This window comes from Eleutherodactylus coqui, chromosome 8 (assembly GCF_035609145.1).
Source record: "Eleutherodactylus coqui strain aEleCoq1 chromosome 8, aEleCoq1.hap1, whole genome shotgun sequence".
Taxonomy (NCBI): domain Eukaryota; kingdom Metazoa; phylum Chordata; class Amphibia; order Anura; family Eleutherodactylidae; genus Eleutherodactylus; species Eleutherodactylus coqui.
In genome coordinates, this window is record NC_089844.1 from 154,003,568 (window position 1) to 154,017,486 (window position 13,919).

Consider the following 13,919-nt stretch of genomic DNA (forward strand, 5'->3'; position numbering starts at 1 on the left):
CGGCGCACCTTGCCGAGCAGGTCAGATAAGTGTGGGTAGTTTTTCAGAAACCGCTGAACCACCAGATTGAAAATGTGGGCCAGGCATGGGACATGTGTGAGGCTGTCGAGCTGCAGAGCAGCCACCAGGTTACGGCCGTTGTCACACACGACCATGCACGGTTGGAGGCTCAGCTGCAAAAGCCAGAGGTGGGTCTGCTCTGTCAGACCCTGCAACAGTTCGGGGGACGTGTCTCTCTTGTCACCTAGGCTGAGTAGTTTCAGCACGGCCTGCTGACGCTTGCCCACCGCTGTGCTGCTGCGCCGCGTCACACCGACTGCTGGCGATGTGCTGCTCACATTTCTTAATTGAGAGGTAGAGGTTGCACAGGAGGAGGAGGAGGGGGAGGGTTTAGAGGAGGTGGCATAGACCGCCGCAGATACCAGAACCGAGGAAGGACCCGCTATTCTGGGTGTGGGTAGGACGTGTCCCAGGCTCTGACTCGGTCCCAGCCTCCACCAAATTCACCCAATGTGCCGTCAGGGAGATATAGTGGCGCTGCCTGCCAGTACTTGTCCACGTGTCCGTGGTTAAGTGGACCTTCCCAGTAACCGCGTTGGTGAGAACATAATTGATGTTGCGGGAGACATGCTGATGTAGGGCTGGGATGGCACACCGGGAAAAAATAGTGGCGACTGGGGACAGAGTAGCGTGGGACCGCCGCCGCCATCATGTTTTTGAAAGCCTCCGTTTCCACAAGCCTGTACGACAGCATCTCCAGACAGATTAATTTGACAATGTGCACGTTTAAAGCTTGAGCGTTCGTGGTGGCGTATTTGCGCTTTCACTCCAATGCTTGTGCTAGCTACAGCTGGATGCTGCGCTGAGAGACATTGCTAGATGGGGTCGAGGACAGCGGAGGTGAGGGTGTGGGTGCAGGCCGGGAGGTGCTCGTGCCTGTGTCCTTAGAGAGGGGTTGTATATGAGTGGCAGGTTGGGGCACAGGAGAAGAGGCAGTGGTGTGACCCGGAGGCGGTGAATGGCCTTCATCCCACCTTGTGGGGTGCTTGGCCATCATATGCCTGCGCATGTTGGTGGTGGTGAGGCTGGTAGTGGTGGCTCCCTGGCTGATCTTGGCGTGACACATGTTGCACACCACTTTTCGTCGGTCGTCCGCGCTCTCACTGAAAAACATCCACACCTTTAAACACCTAGGCCTCTGCACGGTGGCTTGGTGCGAGGGGGTGCTTTGGGAAACAGTTGGGGGATTCTTCGCTCTGGCCCTGCCTCTACCCCTGGCCACCCCACTGGTCTTCCAACCTGTCATGCTGCTGCACTTGCCCCCCCCCTCTGAAGACCTGCCGTCAGTTGGCTTAGCAAACCAGGTGGGGTCAGTCACCTCCTCGTCCAGCAGCTCTTCCTCCAAATCCTCTGTGCCCTCCTCCCTCGGACTTACTGCCCTTACTACTACCTCACTGATAGACAACTGTGTCTTATTATCATCGTCCTCCTCACCCACTGAAAGCTCTTGAAACAGTTGCCGGAAGTCCCCAGCCTCATCACCCGGACCCCGGGAACTTTCCAAAGGTTGGGCATTGGTCACGACAAACTCCTCAGGTGAGAGAGGAACCATTTTTCCCAATCAATGCAGGGACCTGAGAACAGTTCCTGGGAGTCTGCCTGCTCATCAGAATGTGTCATTTTCATAGAGTGAGGAGGCTGGGAGGAAGGAGGAGCAGCAGCGAGAGGATTCAGAGTTGCAGCATGGAACTGCGTAGATGACTGGGTGGTTGATACATTTCTAGACTCGTTTTCTGCCATCCACGACAGGACCTGCTCACACTGCTCTGTTTGTAATAAAAAGTCTACCACGTGGACCCATAAATTGTGATATGAAGTTGGGGACCCCAGAAACTTGCCTCTCTCCTAATCCCGCTGCAGCCGGCTGTGATTCACCTGGACCAGGAACTCGGCCTGTGCCCACACCCTCACTTGGACCTCCACGTCCTCGACCCCTAGCCTTCAGCATGGTGGATTACAAATAGAGCAGACACAGAGCAGTGTAAATAATTATGGAATTATTTGCATACTCTTTCACACTGAGAGCGGTATTGTAACGCTAACTCCAGGCAGAAACAAAGAATACGAAAGGCTGCAAACAAGTCTAGCTGTGCAATAGTGATGCACTACAACTCCCACCAGACACCCTGTAAATTTCAGACGGTCAGAGGTAGCCCAACGATGGAGCTTTTTTTTTTTCTTTTTGAAAAAAAAATACAGGCTATATAGTGTGTATATGACTTTCCCTCTATCAGTGGCTGTGGCCGTACGCTGTGCGTTAAGTTCACTGCAGACACAGACCGGTGTAAAAAATTATGGAATTATTGGCGTACAGTTTGACGCTGAGAGCGGTATTGTAACGCAAACTGCAGCCAGAAAAAAAATATATGAAAAGCTGCAAAAAGGTCTGGCTGTACAATAGTGATGTACCAGAACTCCCACCAGACACTCTGTATAATACAGACGGTCAGAGGTAGCCCTAAGAAGGACCGTTGGGGTTCTTGTAGACGGGATCCTACACTACCACTGTCCCTATCTCAGCAGCACTTTCCCTATACTCTGTACTACAGACTGCAGACTTAGAACACTATAGCTGTAATAGTCTGCACAGCCCGATATAAAAAAATAAATAAAAAATTGTGCAAAACTGCTCCCAGCCAGCTACACAGTTATGCACATGGTCAGATGTGGCCCTAAGAAGGACCATTGGGGTTCTTGAGGACAGGATCCTACACTAACACTATCCCTAAATAAGCAGCAGCACTTTCCCTAATCTCTCCCAGTGTGTGTCTGAGGTGAGCAGTGGGCGGGACCGCATTAAGTACTTGGCGGTCACTTGATCTCACCAGCCACTCACTGTAGGGGGGTGGGATAGGGCTGGCACGTCACAGGAGGAAGTGGCAATGCCTTCCCTGCATGTCTATTGGCTAAAAAATGGCGCTAAACATGCAGGGAAGAAAATGAAATTGACTAGAGTACCGCGAGTAACGAGCATCTCGAACACCCTAATGCTCGGACGAGTGTGCTCGCTCATCTCTATTGCATATTTAAAAATATATTTATTCACTGGTCAGTAAAACAATACGCAGAAGGTATACAGTTACATTACTGATTTGCACCACACCTTAAAATAAAAGCAATGTCTGCCATGGAAGTAAAAAATAATTGTTATGTAATCAAATGACAAATTGCATGATGCCAGCAACACACAGGAAAACCTTGCTATGACATAAAGTTGAGTATTTCCACTATAAAGAATAGAAGAAGCATCTTATCATGTTTACTTGCTCCTTGCTAACCTGCTCCAACGTCTTAAAGGGCCACCATCCTTATAGCACATGGAGATAAGAGACGCTTCAGGGTTAGCACGTGTAGGGGGTTGAAAAACCTAAAATATGTTACATGTTTGTAAATAAAATGGTAATAATAATACCTTCCCACTGAAACACTTGTCACATACTTGGGAAGGAATCAAAAAGAATTTATACTATGCAAATCTCTGTACAATAATTAGCCTGAAACATATGGGATATGTAAAATTGAGTTCTTGCAGGGTTAGACCCAGGAGATTTCCTTTAACTATTCCTCCTGAGGTAACGATTTGAATTAAGATAATATTGTAAATATTGTAAACTCATCTCAAGACTTGTGGAAAAGCACAGAGGACACAGTTATATCATTTCATGTTATTATAGAACTTTAATTCTACTATACTATATTAGGGCTCAGTCACACAGGTGTTTGTATACGCGTATGACAGCTGCGTTTGCGATCCACATCTATATAGACCCAATGCTTTGCAATGGGAGTGTTCACATGTGCAAATTTTTCACGCGCACAAACGCATGTGGTGAAAATTATAGGACACAACGATTCGCAGAACGCATGTAACGGCATTCTCTGGCAAATCGGTGTTCTGTGTATGTATTTCTTCGTACATTAGAACATTTTCAATAAAAATTATACCAACCTAATGGTTTCTTGGATTGGTTGTATTGCCATTACTAAAAATGCTACTGCTTCCTAAGATTTTATATCTTTTCTGCGATCTTCCTATAATTATCACAAACACTACCTTTAATAGAATACAGAATACAGAATCTAGTAATGCTTTTCATCCGGCATTAACAAAAGGAGAGAGTATCAACTGAAGTTCTGTTCCTTCTTCCTTCGCAGGGAGGTTTGGGATGCCCATGTGTAAAAAATTATTAGTCTGCTACAATGCTTGACCAATTACAGAATTGGTGGTTGAATACATTTTCTAAACACTGGGTGAGCATTGAATCTTGTATTACTAAATACCCAAAACTCTCTCATTTGTTTTGGGTTTCTAGATTAACGATAATATTCCCTTTATTTACTTTTCCTAGAATATCAACTACTTTTTACATTTGGAAAAATGTGTCTGTAAATCTTAGTCTCCCTATGTGAATTTTTAAACTTCCACTAGAGGTGATTCAGTTGTTAATCCCAGAAGTAGATAGTAATGCATGGTATGCTAGAGTGGAGAACTTATTTGAGAAATCATCACTTGAATCATTCATGCAGGTATACAGAGTGTTTCAGCTACCACACAAAGAATTTCATAAATATTAGAAATTTAACTGAAGTTTTCTTAACAACTTGTTAGCAGAATAGCACTGTTTGATATACTGTGGGTGTCATATTAGATATGGTTAATATGAGCTCGGAGAAGCCAATCAAAGATACGCCATTATAGTTTGTGTACCATAGGACATTTGGTTTAGTTTCAGCAGGAAAGAGCTTATATTGTAACTCAAACAAAAGAAGGTGTGACATTCAAATACATTACAACTAGAGATGAGCGAACGTACTCGTCTGAGCTTGATACTCGTTCGAGTATTAGCGTGTTCGAGATGCTCGTTACTCGTAACGAGCACCACGTGATGTTCGGGTTACTTTTACTTTCATCTCTGAGACGTTAGCGCGCTTTTCTGGCCAATTGAAAGACAGGGAAGGCATTACAACTTCCCCCTGCGACATTCAAGCCCTATACCACCCCCCTGCAGTGAGTGGCTGGCGAGATCAGGTGTCACCCGAGTGTATAAATCGGCCCCTCCCGCGGCTCGCCTCAGATGCGTTGTGACATAGCTGAGGGAAAGTGCTATCGTGTTGGAGCTGCTGTAGGGAGAGTGTTAGGAGTTAGTGTAGGCTTCAAGAACCCCAACGGTCCTTCTTAGGGCCACATCTAACCGTGTGCAGTAGTGTGGAGGCTGCTTTTTGCAGTGTTGCACTTTTTTTTTTCTTTGCTATATCGTCCGTGCAGAGCATTGCGCCCTGCAGTAATACTACAGGGACAGAAGTGGTGGTTAGGCAGGGAGAGTGTTAGGAGTGATTGTAGGCTTCAAGAACCCCAACGGTCCTTCTTAGGGCCACATCTAACCGTGTGCAGTACTGTGGAGGCTGCTTTTTGCAGTGTTGCACTTTTTTTTTTTTTGCTCTATCGGCCGTGCAGAGCATTGCGCCCTGCAGTAATACTCCAGGGACAGAATTGTGTAGGCAGGGCCAGAAGACATATATTATTGATTGAATATACGCAGTTGGCCTTTTCAAAAAAATATTGGTCAAAAAATCTATTTGGCCTGCCTGTCACTGTGCTGCTCAGTGTTCTGGGTCCGTGTGTGCTGGGTGTAGTACGTCAACAAAATCATACGCAGGCAGCTAAGTGTTACAGCAGGCGTGTGCCAAATTATTTCCTGGCGTTCCGTAAACGAAGTCAGCCTCCAACCACAGGCCAATAAGCGGCACATTTAATTACAGCGTTCTGTTTCTGCACTACTGCTAATACACCATGCTGAGGGGTAGGGGTAGGCCTATAGGACATGGATGCAGGCGAGGACGCGGAGGCCCAAGTCAGGGTGTGGGCACAGGCCGAGCCAGTGCGGTGGCCAGGGGTAGAGGCAGGGCCAGACCGAATAATCCACCAACTGGTTCCCAAAGCGCCCCCTCGCGCCATGCCACCCTGCAGAGGTCAAGATGCTCCACGGTGTGGCAGTTTTTCACAGAGACGCCTGATGACCGACGAACAGTGGTGTGCAACCTTTGTCGCGCCAAGATCAGCTGGGGAGGCACCACCACCAGCATGCGCAGGCATATGATGGCCAAGCACCCCACAAGGTGGGACGATGCCTGTTCACCGCCTCCGGTTTGCACCACTGCCTCTCCCCCTGTGCCCCAACCTGCCACTGAGATCCAACCCCCCTCTGAGGACACAGGCAGTACCGTCTCCTGGCCTGCACCCACACCCTCACCTCCGCTGTCCTCGGTCCCATCCAGCAATGTCTCTCAGCGTAGCGTCCAGACGTCGCTAGCGCCACTGTTTGAGCGCAAGCGCAAGTACGACACCACGCACCCGCACGCTCAAGCGTTAAACGTGCACATTGCAAAATTGATCAGCCTAGAGATGCTGCCGTATAGGGTTGTGGAAACGGAGGCTTTCAAAAGCATGATGGCGGCGGCAGCCCCGCGCTACTCGGTTCCCAGTCGGCACTACTTTTCCCGATGTGCCGTCCCAGGCCTACACGACCACGTCTCCCGCAACATTGTACGCGCACTCACCAACGCGGTTACTGCCAAGGTCCACTTAACAACAGACACGTGGATAAGCACAGGTGGGCAGGGCCACTATATCTCCCTGACGGCACATTGGGTGATTTTAGTGGAGGCTGGGACAGAGTCAGAGCCTGGGACTGCTCACGTCCTACCCACCCCCAGAATTGCGTGCCCCAGCTCGGTGGTGGTATCTGCGGGGGTGTATGCTTCCTCCACTAAACCACCCTCCTCCTCCTCCTACGCAACCTCTGTCTCGCAATCAAGATGTGTCAGCAGCAGCACGTCGCCAGCAGTCGGTGTCACGCGGCGTGGCAGCACAGCGGTGGGCAAGCGTCAGCAGGCCGTGCTGAAACTACTCAGCTTAGGAAAGAAGAGGCACACGGCCCCCGAACTGCTGCAGGGTCTGACAGAGCAGACGGACCGCTGGCTTGCGCCGCTGAGCCTCCAACCGGGCATGGTCGTGTGTGACAACGGCCGTAACCTGGTGGCGGCTCTGCAGCTCGGCAGCCTCACGCACGTGCCATGCCTGGCCCATGTCTTTAATTTGGTGGTTCAGCGCTTTCTGAAAAGCTACCCCCACTTGTCATACCTGCTTGGAAAGGTGCGCCAGCTCTGCGCACACTTCCGCAAATCCCACACGCACGCTGCCACCCTGCGGACACTGCAACATCGGTTTAATCTGCCAGTGCACCGACTGCTGTGCGACGTGCCCACACCGTGGAACTCTACGCTCCACATGTTGGCCAGACTCTATGAGCAGCGTAGAGCTATAGTGGAATACCAACTCCAACATGGGCGGCGCAGTGGGAGTCAGCCTCCTCAATTATTTACAGAAGAGTGGGCCTGGTTGGCAGCCATCTGCCAGGTCCTTGGAAACTTTGAGGAGTCTACCCAGATGGTGAGCGGGGATGCTGCAATCATTAGCGTCACCATTCCTCTGCTATGCCTCTAGAGAAGTTCCCTGCAAAGCATAAAGGCAGACGCTTTTGAATCGGAAACGGAGGCGGGGGAAGAGAGTATGTCGCTGGATAGTCAGAGCAACCTCATGTCTATATCTCAGCGCGTTGAGGAGGAGGGGGAGGAGCATGAGGAGTAGGGGGAAGAGACAGCGTGGCCCACTGCTGAGGGGACAGATGCTGCTTGCCTGTCATCCTTTCAGCGTGTATAGCCAGAGGAGGAGGAGGAGGAGGGGGAGGAGCATGAGGAGGAGGGGGAAGAGACAGCTTGGCCCACTGCTGAGGGGACAGATGCTGCTTGCCTGTCATCCTTTCAGCGTGTATGGCCAGAGGAGGAGGAGGAGGAGGGGGAGGAGCATGAGGAGGAGGGGGAAGAGACAGCTTGGCCCACTGCTGAGGGTACAGATGCAGCTTGCCTGTCATCCTTTCAGCGTGTATGGCCAGAAGAGGAGGGGGAGGAGGATCCTGAAAGTGATCTTCCTAGTGAGGACGGCCATGTGTTGCGTACAGGTACCCTGGCACACATGGCTGACTTCATGTTAGGATGCCTTTCTCGTGACCCTCGCGTTACACGCATTCTGGCCACTACGGATTACTGGGTGTACACACTGCTCGACCCACGGTATAAGGAGAGCCTTTCCACTCTCATTCCCAAAGAGGAAAGGGGTTCCAGAATGATGCTATACCACAGGGCGCTGGTGGACAAAGTGATGGTAAACTTCCCATCCGACAGCGCTAGTGGCCAAAGGCGCATTTCCGTGGCCCAGGTAGCAGGGGAGGCGCAGAGATCAGGCAGCATGTACAGCGCAGGCAGGGGAACACTCTCTAAGGCCTTTGACAGCTTTATGGCTCCCCAGCAAGACTGTGTCACCGGTCCCCAGTCAAGGCTGAGTTGGAGGGAGCACTGTAAAAGGATGGTGAGGGAGTACGTAGCCGATCGCACGACCGTCCTCCGTGACGCCTCTGCCCCCTACAACTACTGGGTCTTGAAGCTGGACACGTGGCCTGAACTCGCGCTGTATGCCCTGGAGGTGCTTGCTTGTCCTGCGGCTAGCGTCTTGTCAGAGAGTGTGTTTAGTTTGGCTGGGGGAATCATCACGGATAAGCGTACCCACCTGTCAACCGACAGTGCCGACAGGCTTACACTCATCAAGATGAACAAAGCCTGGATTTCCCCAGACTTCTCTTCTCCACCAGCGGACAGCAGCGATACATAAACAATACGTAGGCTGCACCCGCGGATGGAAGCATCGTTCTCTATCACCATCCAAAACGGGGACCTTTTTGCTTCATCAATCTGTGTATAATATTCATCCTCCTCCTCCTGCTCCTCCTGCTGAAACCTGACGTAATGACGCCGAACGGGCAATTTTTCTTAGGCCCACAAGGCTCAGTCATATAATTTTTCTAAACAATTTTTATACGTTTCAATGCTCATTAAAGCGTTGAAACTTTCACCTCAACCAATTTTTATTTTAACTGGGCTGCCTCCAGGCCTAGTTACTAATTAAGCCACATAAACCAAAGCGATTAATGGGTTTCACCTGCCCTCTCGGTTGGGCATGGGCAATTTTTCTCAGGTACATTAGTACTGTTGGTACACCAATTTTTGTGGGCCCTCGCCTACAGAGTAATCCAATTAATTTTTTGCCCACCTGCATTACAGCTGACGTAACATCAGCTGTGATGGGCAATGCAATGGGATATTTTTATGTACCACCGGTGGGTTCAAGGGAGCCACCCATGCTGTGGGTCCACAGGGAGTTGTAAATGCATCTGTGTCCACTTCTAAAGAACCCCAGTCTGACTGGGGCATGCAGTGTGGGCCGAAGCCCACCTGCATTAAACATGACATTATTACCTCAGCTGTGATGGGCAATGCAATGGGATATTTTTATGTACCGCTGGTGGGTTCCAGGCAGCCACCCATGCTGTGGGTCCACAGGGAGTTGTAACTACATGTGTCCACTTCTAAAGAACCCCAGTCTGACTAGGGCATGCAGTGTGGGCCGAAGCCCACCTGCATTAAACATGACATTATTACCTCAGCTGTGATGGGCAATGCAATGGGATATATTTATGTACCGCCGGTGGCTTCCTGGCACCCACCCATGCTGTTGATCTACAGGGACTTCACAATAGGGAGTTGTACCTGCCTGTGTCTATGAATTAAAAACCCTGGTCCGGTTGGGGCATGCAGTGTGGGCCGAAGCCCACCTGCATTTAATCTGACGTTAGCTCTTCTGTCCAGGGCACTGCAATGGGATACATTTATGTACAGCCGGTGGGTTCCAGGGAGCCACCCATGCTGTGGGTGCACACAGAATTCCCATTGCGGAGTTGTACCTGCCTGTGACTATTTATAAAAAACCACGGTCTGACTGGGGCATGCAGACACCTTGACAGAATGAATAGTGTGTGGCACATAGGCTCCCCATTGCTATGCCCACGTGTGCAGCTCCAGATGGAGGTGGCACAGGATTGGATTTCTCATTGCTTCTGTACAGCATTGTGGACTATCGCCCCGCCCCTTTTAAAGAGGGTCGCTGCCTAGCCGTGCCAACCCTCTGCAGTGTGTGCCTGCGGTTCCTCTGGCAGACGCACTTATAAATAGACATGAGGATGGCGTGGCATGAGGGCAGCTGAAGGCTGGGCAGGGACAGTTTGGTGTGCGCTGTGGACACTGGGTCGTGGGGGGGGGGGTTGGGCAGCATGTTACCCAGGAGAAGTGGCAGCGGAGTGTCATGCAGGCAGTGATTGTGCTTTGTTGGAGGTAGTGTGGTGTGGGACCTGGGAACTTGAGGTGCAGCCCAACATGTAGCCCCTTGCCTGCCCTATCCGTTGCTGTGTCGTTCCCATCACTTTCTTGAATTGCCCAGATTTTCACAAACGAAAACCTTAGCGAGCATCGGCGATATACAAAAATGCTCAGGTCGCCCATTGACTTCAATGGGGTTCGTTATTCGAAACGAACCCTCGAGCATCGCGAAAAGTTCGTCTCGAGTAACGAGCACCCGAGCATATTGGTGCTCGCTCATCTCTAGCCACCACCCATTCTACCCCTGGGAATTGATATATCGAACCCCTGATGAACCCATGGTGTGGGGGAAACGCGTTGGGTTACGTAATATATTTGGTCTTGCACATGTCATGGTTTTATCACCAAAATGACACCTGCGTAACAAACTGTGATACATTTCAGACAAATTAGTCACTTTTGAAGACCAATAATACGCAATAGCTGGATTGACCTTCTTAAGCCAGCGCACTTGGTCTTTATCTGTTGATTTGAGTGGCATCAACTGAGTCTAGATTTTTTTCTTACTTATCTAGTTAATGTGTGTTTGTTCTTTCTCTTTTTAATTAATTCTAATAAAAGGTATTTTTTTAAATTATTAGTTTGAGGGGTCCACGTAGTAAATTTCTCGACACTAGCCAGTTGGACTAACACTGCCTCTGTAAGTTCTTCCTCCTCCTCCTCCTCCTCCTCCAACGCAACCTCTACCTCGCAATCAAGACTTGTCACCAGCAGCACGTTGCCATCAGTCGGTGTCGCGCGGCACGGCAGCACAGCGGTGGGCAAGCGTCAGCAGGCCGTGCTGAAACTACTCAGCTTTGGAGAGAAGAGGCACACGGCCCACGAACTGTTGCACGGTCTGACAGAGCAGACCGACCGCTGGCTTTCGCCGCTGAGCCTCCAACCGGGCATGGTCGTGTGTGACAATGGCCGTAACCTGGTGGCAGCTCGGCAGCCTCACGCACGTGCCATGCCAGGCCCACGTCTTTAATTTGGTTGGTTCAGCGGTTTCTGAAAGGCTACCCACACTTGTCAGACCTTCTCGGCAAGGTGCGCCGGGTCAGCGGACATTTCCGCAAGTCCAACACAGACGCTGCCACCCTGCGCACCTTGCAACATCGGTTTCATCTGCCAGTGCACCGACTGCTTTGCGACGTGCCCACACGGTGGAACTCTATGCTTCACATGTTGTCCCGGCTGTATGAGCAGCGTAGAGCTATAGTGGAATACTAACTCCAACATGGGCGGCGAAGTGGGAGTCAGCCTCCTCAATTCTTTACAGAGGAGTGGGCCTGGATGGCAGATATCTGCCAGGTCCTTGGAAACTTTGAGGAGTCCACCCTGATGGTGAGCGGTGATGCTGCAATCATTAGCATCACCATTCCACTGCTATGCCTGTTGAGAAGTTCCCTGCAAAGCATAAAGGCTGATGCTTTGCGGGCGGAAACGGAGGCGGGGGAAGACAGTATATCGCTGGATAGTCAGAGCACCCTCATGTCTATATCTCAGCGCGTGGAAGAGGAGGAGGAGGAGGGGGAGGAGCCTGAGGAGGAAGAGACAGCTGGGCGTACGGCAGAGGGGACCCATGCTGCTTGTCTCTCATCTTTTCAATGTGTATGGCCTGAGGAGGAGGAGGATCCTCAAAATGATCTTGCTAGTGAGGACAGCCATATGTTGCATACAGGTACGCTGGGACACATGGCTGATTTTATGTCAGCATGCCCTTCTCATGACCCTCGCGTTAGACGCATTCTGGCCACTACAGATTACTGGGTGTACACACTGCTTGACCCACGGTATAAGGAGAACCTTTCCACTCTCATTCCCGAAGATTAAAGGGGTTTGAGAGTGATGCAATACCACAGGGCCCTGGTGGACAAACTAGTGGTAAACTTCATATCCGACAGCACTAGTGGCAGAAGGCGCAGTTCCGAGGGCAAGTAGAAGGGGAGGCGTGGAGATCAGGAAGCATGTTCAGCGCAAGCAGGGGAACACTGTCCAAGGCCTTTGCCAGCTTTATGGATCCCCAGCAAGACTGTGTCACACCTCCCCAGTCCAGGCTGAGTCGGAGGGAGCACTGTAAGAAGATGGTGAGGGAGTACGTAGCCAATCGTACCACCGTCCTCCGTGACGCCTCTGATCCGTACAACTATTGGGTGTCAAAGCTAGACACGTGGCCCGAACTCGCGCTGTATGCCCTGGAGGTGCTGGCTTGCCCTTCGGCTAGCGTCTTGTCAGAGAGGGTGTTTAGTGCAGCTGGGGGAATCATCACGGACAAGCGTACCCGCCTGTCAACAGACAGCGCTGACAGGCTTACACTCATAAAGATGAACAAAGCCTGGATTTCCCCAGACTTCTCTTCTCCACCAGCGGACAGCAGCGGTACCTAGAGAGCTTTGTCAATTTGTGTATGATATTCGTCCTCCTCCTCCGGCTCCTCCTCCTGAAACCTCCCGTAATCACCCCGAACGGGCAATTTTTCTGTGGGCCAAAAGGCTCATAACTTTTCAAAATAATATTTATCTGTTTCAATTCTCATTAAAGCATTGAAACTTCCACCTGAACCAATTTTTATTTTGACTGGGCTGCCTCCAGGCCTAGTTACAAATTAAGCAACAGTAAACTAAGCGATTAATGGGTTTCACCTGCCCTCTGGGTTGGGCATGGGCACTTTTTCTGGTGTACATTTGTACTGTCGGTGCACCACCGGCGGTACATAAATATATCCCATTGCATTGCCCATCACAGCTGAGGTAATAATGTCATGTTTAATGCAGGTGGGCTTCGGCCCACACTGCATGCCCCAGTCAGACTGGGGTTCTTTAGAAGTGGACACATGCAGTTACAACTCCCTGTGGACCCACAGCATGGGTGGGTGTCAGGAAGCCACCGGCAGTACATAAATATATCCCATTGCATTGCCCATCACAGCTGAGGTAATAATGTCATGTTTAATGCAGACACACTTATAAATAGACATGAGGATGGCGTGGCATGAGGGCAGCTGAAGGCTGGGCAGGGACAGTTTGGTGTGCGCTGTGGACACTGGGTCGTGAGGGGGGGGGGTTGGGCAGCATGTTACCCAGGAGAAGTGGCAGCGGAGTGTCATGCAGGCAGTGATTGTGCTTTGTTGGACGTAGTGTGGTGCTTAGCTAAGGTATGCATTGCTAATGAGGGCTTTTCAGAAGTAAAAGTTGTTGGGAGAGGGGGGCCCACTCTTGCCGCTATTGTGGCTTAATAGTGGGACCTGGGAATTTGAGGTGCAGCCCAACATGTAGCCCCTCGCCTGCCCTATCCGTTGCTGTGTCGTTCCTATCACTTTCTTGAATTGCCCAGATTTTCACAAACGAAAACCTTAGCGAGCATCGGCGATATACAAAAATGCTCGGGTCGCCCATTGACTTCAATGGGGTTCGTTTTTCGAAACGAACCCTCGAGCATCGCGAAAAGTTCGTCTCGAGTAACGAGCACCCGAGCATATTGGTGCTCGCTCATCTCTAGCCACCACCCATTCTACCCCTGGGAATTGATATATCGAACCCCTGATGAACCCA